The sequence below is a fragment of the Bombus affinis genome, chromosome 12 (genome assembly GCF_024516045.1).
Source record: "Bombus affinis isolate iyBomAffi1 chromosome 12, iyBomAffi1.2, whole genome shotgun sequence".
NCBI classification, from domain to species: domain Eukaryota; kingdom Metazoa; phylum Arthropoda; class Insecta; order Hymenoptera; family Apidae; genus Bombus; species Bombus affinis.
The window spans coordinates 2,155,569-2,172,197 of record NC_066355.1 but is presented as its reverse complement, the minus strand read 5'-3'; the positions used below and the strand labels follow the sequence as shown (position 1 = coordinate 2,172,197).

The 16,629-nt window shown below is 36.9% G+C and overlaps 1 protein-coding gene across 5 annotated transcripts in view; it reads right to left on the bottom strand.

Moving 5' to 3' along the window:
• Window positions 1-16,629, bottom strand: part of LOC126922423 (uncharacterized) — a 242,478-nt gene that overhangs the window by 125,482 nt on the left and 100,367 nt on the right. Inside the window, exon 3 of one of the 5 annotated variants that reach the window (XR_007712729.1) lies at window positions 8,345-13,821. The exons of the other annotated variants lie outside the window; for them this stretch is intronic. The gene's annotated coding sequence lies outside the window, so the exon portion shown is untranslated. Of the gene's footprint in view, window positions 1-8,344; window positions 13,822-16,629 lie in introns of those variants that run through there. 5 annotated transcript variants of the gene reach the window in all.

Below are 16,629 nucleotides of genomic sequence, written 5' to 3'. Positions count from 1 at the left end.
TCAGTTGACTGTGGTCGTGTCTTACACAGGCATGGGCATTAAGGGTTTAATTTTGTGTGTAAAATTTGGTTCGTAAGGTAAGAAAGCAAGTTCCATTGTTAATCACTTCTTTTCATCACTTAAATTGACAAAACAAGTAGGTAATAGATACCAGAGAATTTTTGAAATTTCTGTAAAAACGTAACTCTACGATGTTGCTTTTTTACAACTATAACTGCATTTTTTAGAAAAATCCTAAAACCTTCCACCGGCTATTATGTATATCTTTCCCATGCACCTAATGTTTGAAAATCCTTATTCTATAATAGACATATTTGAAAAAGAATTTTGTTTCATACTGAATAATCTTTTGCCATTTACGCATCACCATAAAGTCTTGTACTCCTCTCAACAAAAAATTTTTTCACGCTCCATTATTTTTACAGTTCTTTACCACCCTTCCTACAGAGTGATTATCACAATATCCGCATTGCAACTACGTATCTAAAATCAGCACATTCTTTTCAGAAGACGAAATCTAGAAGGTTTAACCTGCAACGATAATGCATCAGCAATTGCTCTATACTAAGCTAATATAGAAGCAACATCGCGAAAGCAGAACACGGGACAGTTTATCAAAGATAAGCCCGACACTATGGCTATGAGGCTATGACACCTTCAAGGCCGTGATACGTGAAAACACTACCGACTTACAACGATGTTCGGTTCCTCGTCGTCACGGTCCTACCTTCCTCTCCGTGTTAAACGACAATTTGCCGGTGTTACGCCGTCGAGAACACAGATGCTAATTGGATAATTATATGCAACATCTATTAAGCGGTGCGCGGTCCCGTGTAATCTTCGAATTTATTTTGTCGAAGGAAAAGAAACGTAATGGAAAAAAAGGAAACGTAAATACACGAAGGAACATGGATTGCTTAATAACGTCGAGCAACATGGCGGAACGCGAACGCTTGTAAAATATATAGGGTGATCCGCAATTGATGATTCACATGGGATCAGGAAGGTTCTATGGGTCAAAATAAGACGAAAATCAAGAATAACAATATTACTTTGCAAAGTATATGTAAATTTGCTTAATTCTCAGTTAGATAGGAATAGATAATCGATAGGATGTTATACATATGAAAATGAGTGGGAAATGTAAAACAGTACCTTCTCGTCTGAAACCTCATTTTCGAAAAAATCAATTTCAGAGAATTTGCCTAGTACCTACATACCGGACTAATTCTTGACTAACGCAGGTGTTCAAATCCCATTTTCTTCAAAACGATACCTTAAATAACAGAATTTTATGCTTCATTTTCATCTTATTTTGACATATAGAATAATTTCTTGTCATTTCGTTCATTCCTGCCCAACCAAGAGCTGGTCAAGTTCACGCGTACCTCACAAATTTTCAAATTCCATTTCCACAAAAGCGAAGTCTTCGACGCAACTTTGGTATTCTCGATTTTCGTCTTACTTTGAATCAGTGAGCTTTCCTGACCTTTTATCACGAATTATGGATCACCCTCTATAGTATTCGGTCGATACTATTCAGCGAGCCACGCTGACGTTAATCGGATAATTCTACGCGAACCCTGTCGTGCGTTAATTTAGATATTATTCCTTGTACGCGATGTCCACCGTAGCTGGAGAAAATTCCATCGGGAGAGTCGTGAAGACAGCGACCAATGGAAGGGGTACTTATGATAGCACGGCGGAAAATAATTAAACGTTTGCCTACGCTATCGGAACTTTCAGTATTTCGAGCGAAAACTCCGTTAGTCACCAGCACGTATTAATTTGAGCCTCGGGGATGATTATACGGTAATTCGAATCTGTTCTTTTGGATTTATGAACAATCTTGTTCGTCGCTGATTGAATCTGCCTTGAAAATTCCCAAGTTGATGGTTTTTGTCTTTGCATCGTTTTACTTCGTGTACATGTATGGATGAATGATTGATGCTTCGTTGAAATGAATGGCAAATGAAATGTTAATGTTCAAGAATATCAAAGCTATTGGGATATGCTTCACGAACAAGGTTAAGTTGGATCGAAAATTTTTTCAATTATAAGTCTCGTCTCCATCGAAACAACGTCGGGCAACCTTTTGCCCCCTTTAATCTTCGTATTTTCAAGTTCGAAACATTTTCAAAAAATAACAGTCTATAGAGACATTTTGCTTTATACTGAAGCAACATTCGACAACTAACGGTGATTTTTTTCAAAAAACGGGATCAGCAATAAGATATTTGTTCGATGTTGCTTCAGTGGAATCGAGACAATATGTTAAGCCTCTGCCTTTTTAACTTTCATTCCTGAAAATTTTCTTTAACCCCTTAACTAACAAAATTATGACTTCCGGTCGACAAAATGTATAATTCTCTTATGTTCTAAAATACTTCCATGCACGATAAAAGATGTAAAAATGTTATATTTTACAAGTACCTTTTGTAATAATTACGCAGTGTGGTAGATTTTGAAACACGGAATACACAATCCTTTTAGTTTCCTTTTTATTCCCATTTTGCAAATATGGATAAGGAAACATACAAAATTTCTTGATGTTATTTTTATTATGTAGGAAATTATTACATTGATATTTCGGAGAGTACATAGAAATACGAAAAAAAAGGAATCAGGCCAAGTTAACTCGGTTAATTAAGGCAGAAGATTAATAAATATAAGCCAATCGAATCAAGTGTTAGCGAGATCAGTTAATTTCATTCTAATCAAAATTTCAAATAAAAGTTGCTTCCACTAATAAAACTATATTCATTCTCTAGCCTTCCTTTAACATAGGTAACTATATTATCCTTTGCGGTTAAAACTTATTCCATAAATGAAAGTTTAGAACTCTAAGCCATATATTTGTAGCTACGCTGCCCAACGAACAGAAAACATAAATTGTACATCCATCTGTCGAAAACAGCTTTTGGACACACACTGTTTCTCAACTTCAACATTGTCCACCGTGTAATAGAATACACGGCGATTTGTTTAACCATTCAATTTTTACGAAACACCATATTAAATCTCAACGATACAGCGACGCCATAAAGGCTGATCACCGATATCCTTCGACAAGAAGCAGGACGTTCACTGTCTTCGAACGTTCATAACGACCATCTTTCTTTGGCCTTTTACGATACCGGATGCCTAAGTTCGAACGGCAGAACTCAAGAGCGAGAGAGAGAAGGAGAATCCATGGAGGCGTGCACACGCAGTAAAGAGTAAAGTTTAATTGCCAAATAATAATTAGACGAGGCAAAGCTCGCGACCCGGCGTAATTTATGATACTTCTAGCCTACCTCCTACCGGTGATAATAATTTCCATAAAAATTACGAGTGGCCCTCGACGTGGCTCTCGTTGCATTTCCTTTCGCTTCCTATATATGTATATATGTATAATGACGATATTCCCCCTTTTCCTTGGCTACTTAATTTGCGCAGTGCTTTATGAGAAGTCCTCGCCCACGGCAGTAATTTACCCTTCCCGAGGGACAAACTCGTGTCCTTGACGAAACGCCATTTTTTTCCTTCGTCTCCGTCAGTGGATAGGCTTGACACTCGTTTCTTCGTGTATAGAATCCTCTGTTGAATTTGTATATGGAAATGATTATGAGTTTCCAGATAATAATGTTGAAATTTGCAAAGCTTCGTTAGTTTAAGGCGCGCAATAAAAATTATAAGAAAAGTGAGAATTACAAAAGTAGAATATGATAAGTAAATACATCTGTACTGATTTTCAGAATTTAATGTTACTTTATGATTAAAATAGGAAGGTTTTAACATGGCTTAATTGAAAATGAAAACAACCCGTTAGGTTCAAAGATCTTACAATTCTTCTAAATAATTGATAAGTAGTAGTAAGTTTTGTGAAAACCGAAGACATAATTGTTAAGACAAGCAATATTTTAATATTTATCATCATTATTCTAATATTATAACGAGGAATATTTTTAAAACTTTGAAGAATATGGAATAAGACACATATTTAGGCACGAAATAAAATAAAAAATAGTTTTGATAAGATTGTCAACGTAATAAATTAATAAATTATTTCGTTGTGAGGAATAGGAAATTTGAATTATCGTGTTCTCTCTTGTAATCTTCATACATAACTTTATATAATAGCTCCACCTCAATCCTGGAAATTCCTGAAGAGGAATCGTGGTTGAAAAACGCCTTGGAATTCTATGGTATTTCGCTTGGGTGAATTTCCTCCTTGATATCTCTGATATTACACGTTTGATGTTCTCGATTTTCATTGAAATTCTTCGTTTTACCTTCTCACGTTGTTTTCTTACTGGCGAAATTTATTATTTATCTGTATCCTTTTATTATTATTGCTTGTATGTATCACCTACTATTATACTTTGCTTCTGCTTTTATCAACAAATATAAAGTCAATTTTTCTTCAATATGGAATACCTATATATATATATGGTACATTCATATATCATAAATAAGAATGGTAGCATGATTCTTACTACTAATTGCGGACCCTGACCTGTATGCTTGATGCAGTTATAGTAGATCAATAAATTATAATTTACATTCAAACGTCTTCATGCGCGTTTGAAGAAAGAATAATTCAGACGACGTACTGTCGCTGCATTAACTGGTTACTTGATACGTTAATTTAAGTGAAATACGTAATTTTACAATGATTCTGTAGAAGAAGAATTATGGAGAATCTTTGTGAAGAATTTTCAGATTGACTGTGTGATGATATTTTGAAATTACAAAAAGTGTACTGATACAACGAACCTTGTGTAAATAATATTATCAAATCTTGAAACGCAATGTACAAAAACAATTTAGGATTAGTTTGATGCGGGCGTTTCTTCGAGAAATGTGATGTTCTGTTCGACGTGATGCATTGCCATTGGTAATGATTATTGCGATGAATCTGCAAGTTTGAAGCACTTGTGGAACATCCCGGAGCAAGTCTCGTTCATGCATCTGTATTTATCGTTGAATGCGCGAAGAAATTGGTACGACGTTCACGCGCGAATTAAGTTTATTTTTTATTTAAGTTATTACGTAATACTTATAGTTTCCAATATGAAAAAATAAGAATCGAAAGTGAAAAATCTCCAAAATTTATTCTTCCATCAGTCGTCAATTTTGCAAACTTGTAATTTTATTACGACATAATATTCGCAGTAATTCTTCTTTTCAGACAATGAATAGGAGCAAGTGTGATACGTCGATCGAAAGCTGATGTTTCAAGGATTACAATGGTTATGATCCGAATTGATGTAAACTTATAGTTTTCGAGTCTGCATAGTCCCCTTACCAAACGACATCATTACCTTCCCCACTCTGTGAACTTTTACGGTTTAGACAAAGTCTTTAGTCTTTGACAATGCAACGTCAGGTCATTTGTCATCAATAAACTGCCTCATGTATAGTCTAAATAGTCTAAACAATCGATATCATCCATATTTCATAGCTTGGCTTCGAACCGAATTTGAATCGCTGGTTATCGACTTCCCAAACATTCGCTCGAGCATTCTGTCGAAGTCCTTACCAAGCTAAAGACCCAGTCATAAATTACGGTAAATAGCAGCGAATTATCTGTCATTATAATGAAGACGCGTCGCTGTTAATATACATATATCCTTATAATACATAGAATATTTATTAACTAATTGAAATTGAATAAAAAATATTTACTTTTTTGTGTAAACAAACAGTATTCAATTGATATCTTATTGATATCCTTATTTATATCGACACCCATTTTCACTATCTTTCCATTTATTTTTATCCACGACTGTATTCAATTACACTGATGTCTTGAGTATTCGTTAAAACGGTAATTCGTCCGAATACACATCTACTATAACCGTAATTTAACAGTTAGCCCTTTCTCTCTCCCTCTCTCTCCCTCTCTCTCTCTCTTTCTTTCTCCTTTCCTCCCTCCCTCTTACCGGGACTAAATTTTCCCACGAATCACAGGAAAGTGATTATGTCTCGTTAGTTTAAACAAGCAACAGCAGCAGGATTATATTTCTCTTTTCAGAAGAGGCTGTCCTCGCGTTCCGCGTCTTTCGCAAGGCTTTAATGACCACCACGTGGTACTATCATCGGAGGCAGTACGTGAGAAACACGGACGAGTATCATCACGCGGTGACTCGCTAAAATTATCCGTGCTTCGCTTTCGAGGCAACAGCGAAGGATGAGAATTAAGCCGGCGCAAAAAACGACGAAGACCGTGAAGACGAGCGATGGTCTCTTCGGTTTCTCAAAAGACTTCTCCTGGGAAGGTAGTCAAGTGGAACCTTCCCGTTTCTTCGCCGACAATGTTCTCTTTCGAAGATTTTTTTCTCCGAGCAATTTTTTCTCCAACCGCAAGAGACATTTCTTTCTTTTTCTCCACCATTGCTAGTGATGTTTTGGGGATCTTTTATTTTACTGAAATTATGGTTGTTAGTTTATATATTACGAAGTCTGGTTTACAATATGTACTTTGTTGGACTTTGTTCGATAATACTTGGTATTAGACTAAATAGTTCATTCAAAATAATCAAGAAAGGCATAGATCTAATTACAGGTCTCTCTTTGTTCTTCGTTATATTCTACTCTCTATCAATCTACTCCTTATAGTTATAATTTACTGTCAATTATAAGATCATTCATTATACATGTATTATTTTTTCATATTATTATATATATGGTGATTGTGATATATAAAACTATAAAAATAGTATGTGTTGCGTAGAAAAAAATATTGCGTAAAAATAAGAAAATCGTAGAGTTGAATTGTAAATGATATTATTAACTACATTCCTTATAAATACTAATTACGATATATCTCGTACAAGTCGTATGGCTACAAACACAGGAATGGCGAGAAAAACGAAGATCTGGCGGCCCTCGGCTGCTATCAATTGCCTCTAACAACAGTAACGTTCGATTAAATATAACCTCGAAACTTCTCAAGTCAGACATTCTCTAACGCTATAAATATCAAAACAATATGTGCGACAACAAAATATAAATTAACAACAAACATTCGTCGATCTATTCCCAAAATGTAAAACACCGATAGCACTACACCGGAGTACGTGATTAATTGATCGACAATTAAAATGCAGCAGAGTTTATTAATTATGCAGCGAAAGTTCCGCGACGTTGCACGAGTCAGTATCTCGAAAGTAAATTAAGGATCATCAATTGGTGGCATACTCATTAAGAACCTCTCACGAAGGAAGATATACGAACGCTTGCTGAATGTACACGTTGAATCTCAAAGAATATCGCAAAGAATACAAATCGTACGATAAAAATAAATAATTGGAACAACGCGAATCAATTTTAGAAACGAACCAATAACATTAAAAAATTGTCTTTCCTTTCGAACATATATGCATTTCAATCGATACATTACGCTTTGTAATTATAAGTTCCTAGTATCCCATAAAGCTTTGTACTTTGATTAAATGAAGATTGTAAAAAATATTTTGCATCCGATGGGAAATATGATTCACGAGTCATTAATTCATTCCAATTATTGGCTGGAAGTATCTCTCAAGTCGAACAGTTCGATTTTACTCGACCGTTCAACCACGTTCGTCAGCATAAAGCTTGATATTTAATTATTGAGGCGGGTATTAACCACACGGTTAATTCGCAGCCGGCTCACTACGTGTCTTATGATTAATCACTAAGCTGAAAGCCAACCCGAGAAGTAATCGTGCAATCAATATGTAGAAAAAAATTCCCAATACACTATATATTCGTTCGGTAATTAATCGGGGTAACTCTCCACAAGTATTTAAATTATATTCATCAATTATCGGGCGCTTTGAGGTAGGCAGGAATTTTGGAAAAAATATGCAAGTATGCGAGTTATTTGAATTTTTTTGGTATAATGGCACGAGTTAGTGCAGTTTTATCTTTTATGGGTTGTTTTGTAATAAAAGTTACAAATTAGTAATTTTCTATTCAAACAATAAAACATTTTCGAATTTGAAAAAAGGAAGTAATTTCTGTGTATAAAAGAGCAACTGATTTCTTTATATAAAAAGAAAACTAGTGTTTGAATCACTAACATCTTACAAAAATAACTCGCTTCGTAATTATTTTGATACAAAATTTTATAAGGTATACCACTATCTTGATACATTTTTCTCAAAAATTAGCTTAAAGACAAATGTAAAAATTTAATTATAAACACGATTTCTTCAGATTAAAAACTTTGTTATTGTTACGTTCTATTTAGTTGCCGACGAGAAGGTAACGTTAACTGACGTTTATTGCAACTGGCAATAAGTTCCACTTTCGGCTAACCTGCTATGTGTAGGAATACTGGCACGGGAGAGGATCAAAGTTGTTCGACAGTAAATTTACAATATGTAATGATTTATTCAAATTTTACTCGATTTCGATATTGACAATTGACAGACAGACTGACGGATATAAAATTCTTCGATAGACAATGGTAATTATTCGGTTGACGAATATTAATTAATTAACTAATATTCAATAGACGAACGGTAATTATTGTATTCTGACTTCTCTGAGTCGCTACATTTATTTATATCTGTCGGAGATGAAAAAACGTCGGGGTCTTTCTTTTGAAAATGTTTGGGAAGATCCCCAACGTTTGTTCAACTGCCGAATTTGTTTACAATTTAAATTGTTTTAATATCGTTATAAAAACATAATTAAGTAAATATAAAAACATAGTTAGATAAGTTTTCGCAAGATATAGCTTTTAGCAGCTTTAACTGGTCTTTCATTCAAATACTGTAAACACGGTTTCAAATAAACGTTTTAAATTACCTTGATTTGAAAGAAATTACCAATTTTACTTTCGCGCTACGGATCGCGCGTGGCGCGGGACGTGACAGTCACCTATTTTTTTCTTGAAATCTCTCATATACACCTTAAGCATCGTAGTAGATTCACGTGTTTGATCGTGAATGTCGACCCTCGGATTTTTTAAATGGTATACGCAAAATCTACGTATGCGTAAGATTTCCTTTTCCAATGCTTAGCAAAACATTTGCTGACTGCACAACAATCATGGAATCAATTTATGTGAAACCCTGACCTGAGTAAAATAAGAGGCTTCTATAGTTAAAGAAGGTAGCTTAGTAAGCGATACACTTTAGAAAAATAACGTTCTCCTATTTTAATTCCGGGCGTCATATTTATAAAGCAAATTTGAAGATTAATTGTTTTAGTAACACATTCTCATACTTTTCAGTAACTTTGCATTCATGCAATTTTCACGACTTATATCGCTGCTTAGTTCTGAATAAATTAATTGTGTTTTACCTTGTGCTTACGATATTTTCAAAATCAAAAATTCTTTTTAATTATATAATTAAGAGATAGACCACGGACTTTTATGCATTTATTGGGAATTTGAAGATACAAAAATGCACACAATCCATATATTTAAAACTCATCACCCTCAACGGATAAATTCGAAATAGTGATTCTTTTTGTGACAATGATCGGAACGCATTGCCTAACGCTGAGTTTTACTCACCATAGTTAAATTCGAAACAGCATATAATATAATAATAGAATAATTTATATAAAAATATTTATTATAACATAATATCTAGTAGATAAAACAAATTTCTATGTAGGTTCCATTTCCCTAATTATGTTCATAAAAATATAAGAATACATAAAAATCCGCAGTCTATTAACCCTTTCATTACAGAAACCGTACTAAGTAATTCTAAGTGAATTGCGTCATGAATTGATCATGAAGTCATGAAATCCGCCACCGTGAATCCGTAAATTTACGAATCCCGTATAAGGTATAATCAATCGATTTTCCATTATCGGAAATATTAAGCTAGAAGCATAAAACTCATTTAATGTCAGTTTAAAGTTTTCAACAATTTCGTGTGAGGGAAGGTGACTTCCAAGACATCCGAGTATCGTTTGATCTTCACACATCTAAAATAAGAATTATATTAAATTAAATTCAATTGATAATTGCAAATTTTATTCAGCACAGAGTAAGTTGCTCTTCTTCCTATTACAGGAGTAAATATTGCAATTTAGATTTAGCAATTTAGATTCTGAATAATTATTAATAATTTAACCATTTTCCAGACTCCTTATGAGAATTTGAATCTTGGTTGCAGCTTGTAGGTACAACAGCGTTCAGAGTTAACGCTTTAGCATTCAGTTTAGCTTATAAACATTTCACGAGCAAAAGGAAAGAACAAAGGAAGAAGTAGCTAAAGAAAGATGCGGAGGAGACAAAGAAATCGATGATACGACACGGTGTCCGCGACAGGAGAACACTATCGACTTTCTGGGCTCGCGATCGAGCCCTGTAGGTACTTTAGAGAATACGACCAAACGCGTTTCGCGCATCAGCGAAGACATTAAACGCGCCAGATGCTGGTGCATCGCTCGTATAGCCAGCTTCTTACTTTTATTCTTCCTCTTCCTCTTTCATTCTCTCGTCATTGTTCCTCTCGATTCGAGTCTCCTCCTCGAACGGGGGCCACACGTTTTTGGTCGATCGCCCGTGGCGAATTTTTGAATCGTTCAGAACTGGTCAAGGAAGAGACTCTGCTTTTGCATCCTGGCATTTGCATCGTACCGATCAACGCATCTTGCATGGTGATTATTTTCGATACGTATCGGTTTCTGATTTCACTCGAAGTTCTCCTGAAACTATGCTTTTGAATGAAAATATTTGTATTTTTTTCTGTATTTCTGTATTTATTTTATCACTGATAAATAGCATTTCATGCAGTACAACATATAATATTAAATACACTATTTTGAATAAAGCTATAAAGCTTATAAAGTTTGAACGAATATCTAACACACAGCATGCAAAACTTGCTCCAACGACTTTACTAAAATTGTTTAATACTTGTCAGTACCAAATCCTAGTCCCCTCTAAAATTGTATTAAAACGAAGGATCAGCAAAGCCACCCTCTTTCGATTCATTAAAACAACCAAGTCTCATCATCTAAATTCCGGGAAGAAATTTCCATGTCAAGGAACAATATACGCCTGAGAGGAAGATCCGAAAATTGTTTCATAGTGGCTGGAAGAAAACGTTCCGAGAAAATCGTGCTGAAACCGTGCCGGGTGCACGTCACGCACCAAAGGCGAACACGGGAAATATTAGCGGCACTTTTTGTCGACTCTGTAGTCGTATCGCTCTTTGTACACATTATTGTTCCACGTACGAACTCGCTGTGCTTTCATACGACACGCGCGTACAGTGTTCTCGTGTACAAAGCACGGTAGCGATATGCATATGCGAACGGTGTATGTTAATGACGTTCGAAGAGCCACGCTGCTCGCTACAGCACCGTTTTGAATAATACCGGGAGTATATCGTGTTTGCCTGATAGGAGCGTTGTGCAGCCTTGTAGCAATACCAACGAGATGTTTCTGTGGTGTAACTTTCATGGAAATTTCAAGGTTGATGTGATAGATTTGAAAAAATTTAGAATTAGAAAATTTGTATTTTGCTGGTAAATTGAAAAGATAAGATCGATGTAAGCATCCATCTTTAAGATTGCAACCGGATTAAAAATTTTATAAGTGCATAATGTATGATAATGTATAATTGTAATTTATTCTGTAACGTATAATGTACAAAATATTGTAAATTATTTCTTCATAGGAATTTCAGGCGTTTCAATAAAATACAGAAAAGAAAGAGTAAACTTTAAACGGGCACAAAATATGATTCATGAGTGGTCGCTGTTACCATTAATGCAGACTATAATTTGTGTTATTCTTATACTCGGAACAATAGGTATATATAACATTAAGCTGCAACATTTCAATATCCATAACATTCTAAAAAATCTGCGATATTTTCGAATAAAATAATTTGACATAAATTTCACATAGCAAAATAATAACAAAAAATTTGCATAGGATTTCATTTCTGCTTTATCCTTCGTATAAAAGGGAGCTAATATTAAAGCCACTAACATCCTGTAAAAACAAACCACCAAAATCCTACAAAACGAGAAATTAAACGAATCCCTCGAAAAACCACCCTCCATTCTGTGATGATACTTAACGATCTGAACAGCTTCCAACTTGGCGGAGCGCAACGGAAGCGGGCAAAGCATGGAAGAAGCAAGACAGGGTCGAGCGGCAGCCTCTCTACGTGCAGGAACTCTAAAACGATCTCGCCGGTTCACGCGAGATAATATTAATCTCCGGTCTCGTGTCGTGCCACGTCCTGTAGCACAACGGCATGCACGAAAGGAGCAAGAGAATCTGTCGGCGCAGCGGCGCCGGCGGCGGGAAATAGTGCTCTTGCTCTTAAGGTCGCGGGATCACGTGCACGTGGCGTGAAGCATCGCGTGGCTCCGTGGGATCGCCAACCTTTTTTCCGCTGCATCGGTGCACGCACGTTTGTTTTCTTCGACCGGTTGCATCCTCGTGTCAGGCTTACGCAAGCAGATCTACCAAGACGAACACGATGTGTTTGTTTCGTGGATGATCGTAGAAAAGTCGCGTGGCGAAAACGTGCTATAACGAAGTTTAGTTCTCGCTAGTTGTTTCTGAGTTTGAGATTCGGGATGAATGCTGAAAGAATTTTTAGTGGATTAGATGTTAGGTGTTTGATATTTTCATTTAAATAAAGCGGTGATAGCGCGGACTTTTATAGAAGAGAGTAGAGATGAAATAGTGCAACGTTTATTATCACTAGCCCTGCTACGTTTCTTCTGTCACCTCTCGATCCAATTATAATTTTCTAACGTCAATAAATATCTTCGCAGTTCGAACAAAATATAAAAACAGTTCTATCGCATGGTTCCTGTTTGCTTTAATTTTATATCAAATAACTTTTCAAAACGTTATAAACTCCTTTCATTCGTTAAAGTAACGGCAAGATTGAAATATAGAAATTTAAGAACGGTAGCGGGGTTAAGATTTATCCATACCCAATCTTTAAATAACAAGTTAAAAATCTTAGAAATTCCCTTATAGATCCTCTAAAACCGACATTTCTCGAACTTAAATAAAGACGTACATACAAGAGCATACATTATTTCACAGAAAATGTTAGCACTTTACAAGTAAAACGACAACCACTACCTCTTTCTCGAACCCTCAATTACCCGAGCAAAATGTAACGACCCAATCTGTCCAAGTACCGCCTAAGTAGAATAAGAGATTGCCGATCAGGCGTGTCTGACGCTGATCAAGCGGACAATTTTGTCGTCGTACGACGACAAAATTCCAAGCCGTTACGTTAAGACATTAAGAAGGAAAATGGTAATCCGTGTATGGCCCCGCAATCAGACAGAACCAACCACGTTTACTTTTAAACGCGTTCCCCGTACGAGGATCGTAATCGATAGCGATGTTATCACTCGTTAGCACGAGCGCGAACGCGTGGCGACGAGGCCAAAGATGCTCGAAAGAAGCTCCAAAAGAAGCTCGAAAGAAGCAAAAAGGAGGAACGGAGAAAAGAAAGAGAGCGATACATCTTTTCGAAGACATCGATTTCCATTCGTTTGCATGGCCGTTGAACATTATCATCTTCGCCGAGTTTATCCGGCAAGACATCATCGTGTAATTTCCAAGCGCAGATTATATAGGGTGGCTGGCTCCGATTCCGATCTCTCGCGCCGCGAGTCATGTTTTAACTTGCTAAACCGACTCTCTTGGCCAATCGTAATTTTCGTTGTTCCGGCTGATCCGCGGATGCTCGTGCGCGCAGTCCACCACTTCGAGGACATCAAACGAACGACCTCTCTTAATAGCGTCGCACGCTCTGCGAAACAGCCCGCCCTGGTATTATCCGCCTCACAAAATCGCGTGGTCCGTCAAGCGCTTGTAAAACCGACGTTTCGCTAAAACCCACAAAAAAGGAACATTGAGTTAGACATTGTCGACAGGGGTTTTACGGTAATCCCAAAGCCCCTGCTATGGTTGACAATCTATCTTCTCTTGTTTCGGGAAAACGAATATTTCAAAGCGTTTTCATTGTACATGTTTTCTTCGCTAGATATTGTAACAAATAGTTGTTTCTATCGATGGTCAAAGCGTTTTGGTATTGCTCGAAGATAATTGCATATTACATTTTGAAGATTAATTAAAGAATCTATGAATATTTGATAAGAAAAGTTTAAATCCTTCCAAACTCTCTACAACCTTAAATCGTCGTACGTACTTGGCAGTGAAAGAATTAAACATGTAATAAAATTACGCAACTACTTTACACTGGCTGCAAAAAATATTTGTTCATCGTACACAGTACATTGTACTCTTATTTTCCAACGATGCATTTTCTTAATCAGGTTTTACATTTCATATTCATAGAATCAAACTTTTGTAATTATATGCAAGTACCACTAAATGATACGAAAATCAATATACTCGAATCTAATCAATTAGTATATATGCATGGTAATTAGAAAAAGTATTTGCACATCCTTATAGTTATTGTTGCATTTGCATACTAATCAATTAATTCCAAACATATTAAGTTTGGTACCATTTAATAATACCGATAGCCACTGTAAACGCAATACTAAATAATGCACAAATATCTTTTATTTTTTACCGCAGCAACCGCGGGTACATAGATCAAATCGATGGCGAGAACCTTTCCGAAACTTCCTACAATCTGAAACCTACTCCCACCCTCTCACAATCCACAAGAACCTTCGTACTCTAAAAAAGCCCATCTTAACACCGGTTCACTTCACACCTCAGCCTAAAAAAGAAGACTCTCATTTTTATCAAACGATCCAAGCAAACCGACCGAGGATCCACGAATCGAAGCTCGCGCGTTCGCGCCACAGGGTGAAACGGTACGATCGACAAAAACCGATGGGTTCGAGTTATTTATTGGCACGCTCTTAGGACAGAGAGGACGAAGCAATACGATGAAGGTGGAGCTTGGACGGTGGACAGAGGCATCGGTACCCCGTACCCGGAGATATCTTATCTGAGACACACAGTGCGCGGCGTGGAACTCGCCGCGTATACTTACATCCTCGCCGTGGGCCTGATACCACTCGTTGATAACGGACAGACTAGTATCTGATGTACGGGGCAAAAACAAAAGGCGCCGTCCAGCCCTTCTTCTCTGCTCTCTCACCCCCTTCCCTTTAACCGGTAAAGCCTCGAGCTCGTCGACTGTCTACGCCGCGATGCGGTAACGAGGATCGATCTCGTTGCGCGGCCGATTTATATCGCCGAGGAATGTTTTATGTCGCACGAGGATGCGTCCGCGAGGGAACCACAGGAACACGTGCAGAGAAGCGCGTCGCGTTATCGGATTCGAAAAGGCCGCGAGGAACTCCTCGCATGCGAGACCGGGGACCACCACGGAGGAGTATCGCCGATCGATCGCAGGTGCAGGGTGTTCCACGCACCGACCGACTATGAAGTTATACTCCAGGCTCCGGCGGTTATGTAATGCGAGTGTTGTGCAATGATGCGAGGTGCAGATTTTTGTCGTCCCTTGGGGTGGGTGGGACGCAGGAGATTCAAGGTTACTTCCGCTTTGATCAGTTTCGGAGGTGTGAGTTTGTTTTTCGTCATTCCGTTCTCGTTAAAAGTTTTAGGAGTGGCTTCCAAGGTATGACTTCGTTTCTGAGCCTGGGATCAGCTGATCGACATTAATTTTTGAATATTCAATACCTCCACCTGGTCTATATATAAGTAATGTTTGGAATGAAAGCTACTTTCGTTACGTTGTGGATTGGGATGATTTTGATGTGGTTTAGTTGAGTTTTATTGACTGAATTTATTGTTCGATCTTAATTCAGTTATTGAGTGCTCGGTGGATCTGATCTATAAGTAATGTTAAAAATGAAAATACTCTAGTTATTTTTTAATATATAATTTATATTCTACATACGTAACAGGGACGAGAAGATTAATATAATTTTAATAAAGATTCGTCTATTTATAGTATTTACAATAAAAATGTTGGATTATCGTTCAGATGAATTTACTTTAGATGCTGAGTCGACTTTAATAGGTTTTGGTATTAATTTTAAATGAAACCAGCATTAGCGAGACAAACATAAATAGAATTCTATTTAAATATAAAATCGCAGAGTTAGCATTGTCTTTTCATTAGGATACATCTTCGAAACGATCAGCACAAAGACAGCAGTCATCGGCGCACGAAACGAACGAATGCAACTCGGTGCATCAACCTTCGAGGAAAAAGAGGCGATAAATTAGGCGAGCTTATCGACGATCGTTTGCGCGTGTAGAAGCTTCGGTTCAGAAGCTCGGAGTATATGTAGACACGTTTCCGTTTACATCCTTTCGACGCTGAGAAAGCGGCAAGGACTCGCACAGCTTTCGTTCGCTGCATAAAAAGTCGGCGTATTGGTTTTACGTTCCCTTATTTATGAGACCATAAACTCAGGCCCAGGATTCGCTAAGTGCAACCACGCGAACTTTGCAACCGAGCTGCCGGCTGCACATAATCAACAGCTCTAGAGAGAATGTATTAATAAATTTCAAAGTCAATCGCGCGACGGTGTCGATGACTGGATAAGATTTATAGAATTTCTGTTCTGGTTATCCAAATAGAGTGAACATCTTCGAATCGAAATAAAACGCAAATTATTTGAAATTTGTCTGACTTCTTTACTTTAGTATAAAGTCAGCTTTATGACGTTAATTGTGGAACG